Source organism: Vigna unguiculata, chromosome 4, assembly GCF_037176805.1.
Source record: "Vigna unguiculata cultivar grain cowpea cultivar isolate G323 ecotype 2 chromosome 4, ASM3717680v1, whole genome shotgun sequence".
Classification (NCBI taxonomy): domain Eukaryota; kingdom Viridiplantae; phylum Streptophyta; class Magnoliopsida; order Fabales; family Fabaceae; genus Vigna; species Vigna unguiculata.
The window spans coordinates 35,417,157-35,420,066 of record NC_140795.1 but is presented as its reverse complement, the minus strand read 5'-3'; positions in this window follow the sequence as shown (position 1 = coordinate 35,420,066).

Genomic DNA, 2,910 nt, shown 5'->3' with positions numbered 1-2,910 from the left:
GTGTTGAAACCCCTCAACAAAATGCCATCTTTGAAAGAAAACATCAACATGTTTCGAATGTAGCTCGTAGCCTAATGTTTCAATCTAACCTACTTAAAGCCTATTGGACATATGCTGTTTCTCATGCTATCCATTTGATAAATAGGTTGCCTACTCCTACTCTCAAAAATAAGAGTCCTTATGAAATTTTTCATGGTGACCCCCCTACTCTCCTTGATTTAAAGATTTTTGGTTGTCTTTGCTATGCCTACACTTTAAAAAACAATAGAACTAAATTCGACCCTAGAGCCAGAAAAGGTGTTTTTATTGGATATAAAACAGGTGTAAAGGGATACATAGTTTTAGATATCCAGACCAGAAAGATTTTCATAAGTAGGAATGTTATTTTTTATGAACATGTCTTTCCTTATGTTAACAGTGAAAATAAAACAGAAAATCCTATTAAAGAAGGTGAAGGAAATTTTGATAATATTTTCTGTGATTATATTCATAATGATTGCAGTACCTCTATTACTCAAACTGTTTCTGATCTAAGAGTTCCAGACACTCCTATTCATAATTCTGAGCAAGAAAACCTTGTAGATTCTACAGTAGGGACAAAACCTGATTCTCCTCATGTCAGAAGATCTGACAAAGTTAGGCGCATTCCAGATTATCTTAAGGATTATCACCATTAGGTCAATTTTTCTAATTCTGCTCACAATAATGTAGACTTCAAAAATACTCTTAAAACCCCTTATCCCATCTCTACTGTTCTCTCATATCACTCTTTATCTGAAAAACAGTTAAATTTTACTCTTGCTATTTCTTTTACTAATGAACCAAAGTCTTATTATGAAGCTTGCACTCAACCAGAATGGATCAAGGCTATGGAAAAGGAAATTCAGGCCCTACAGCTCAATAAAACTTAGGATTTAACACCATTACCTAAAGGGAAAACTGTTATAGGTTGTAGATGGGTATACAAGGTTAAGCATAAGCCAGATGGCACCATTGAAAGACACAAGGCTCGACTTGTGGCAAAAGGGTACACTTAACTCGAGGGGATAAATTTCTTAGACACTTTTTCCCCTATTGCAAAGCTGACCACAGTTAGACTTCTCCTTGCTATTGCTGCCACAAAAAACTAGCATCTACATCAACTGGATGTAGATAATGCTTTTCTTCATGGGGACTTAAAGGAAGAAGTGTACATGACCCCTCCACCAGGCCTTGACACTCAAGGACAAGTGTGCAAGCTGCGGAAATCCCTTTATGGACTCAAACAGGCCAGTAGGCAGTGGTTTGACAAACTCTCTTCCTTTTTAATCTCTATTGGTTTTGTTCAATCTCAATCTAACCACTCTCTCTTTATTAGAAATAATTTTAGCTGTTTTTGGCCCTCCTAGTGTATGTAGATGATGTTATTTTAACAGGAAATTCCCTAAAGGATATCGAGGATGTCAAGGCTCTCTTAAACAGTGCTTTCAAGATCAAAGATCTAGGAAATCTCAAATACTTTCTTGGTTTTGAAGTGGCTAGGTCCAAAAAAGGCATACACATATGCCAGCGCAAGTATGCCTTGGATATACTAAGCCAAACTGGCATGATTGGCTACAAGCCTTGCTCAACACCTTACCTTAAAGACAACAAAGATCTATATGATGTTGTTGAAACTCTACCAGATCCTACTGTCTATAGACAACTTATTGGAAAGATTCTCTACCTCACTAACACTAGACCAAATCTCTATTTTTCTATACACTTACTTAGCCAATTTATGCAGGCACCCACTGTCAAGCATTATGCTGCTGTTCAACATGTTCTCAAATACATAAAAGCCAACCCCTCACAAGGATTGTTCTTCCTTGCTGACAATCAAATCCAACTGAAAGCTTTCAGCGATTCTGACTGGGGTACTTGTCTAGACACCAGAAAGTCCACCACTGGATTCTGCATCTTCCTAGGTTCCTCTCTTGTTTCCTGGAAATCCAAGAAACAAGGAACTATTTCTAGGTCTTCTACTGAGGCAGAGTATCGAGCCCTTGCTACTACAACGTGTGAGGTTCAATGGCTTAGCTACCTCCTACGTGATCTCCAAATTAAACCCACACAAACTGTTGTTATGTACTGTGATAATAAATTTGCACGCCACATCGCCCACAACCAAAGCTTCCATGAACGCATTAAGCATCTCGATATTGATTGTCACGTTGTTCGTGAGAAGGTGCAATCCAACCTCTTCTATCTTCTTCCTATCAGCTCTGAAGAACAGCTTGTTGATGGCTTCACCAAGATCCTCCATCGTCGTCAGTTTCGCACTATCACCTCCAAGCTTGGCCTGCTGAACATCTATAGTCCAGCTTGACGGGGGGATGTTAGCTTTGTAGGTGGTTAGGGTTTGTTAGTTTGGTTACTGCTTAGGGTTACCTCTGTAAAGCCATCACAGAACCTATTTAAGATAGGTTTGTGATCTCCCGTTTGTAAGGGTTTTTCCCAAAACAGAATACAAATTAATCAAGCTTGGTTCATGATTTTTCATACCTGTTTTTTTGCTTCTTCCTCTTGCGCTTTCCTCTCTTCTCACAGAGCAACCAGTTGTTTTCCTCTGTTCACCATCCTCGAGCTGCTGCCATGGGAGAAATCAGAGGATTAGGGTTTCACGCACCCCTCTGCCAAAACCATTAATAACCTATACATATTCAAATAAATAAAACACTAAGCATTTGTAGGTATAAAAACAACTTGATTAACAAGTTGTTTGAAAAAAACTAGGTCTGGTTTGTTGTGTGTAGGATTTGCCTTTATATAGTTATAATATTTATACACTGTATGGGTGTATGTTTTAATTATGTAATGTTTAAAAGATAAAATACAAAATTACTGTGGCGGGTCTTATCATATGTATTTTATTTTAAAGATAGAAAACGT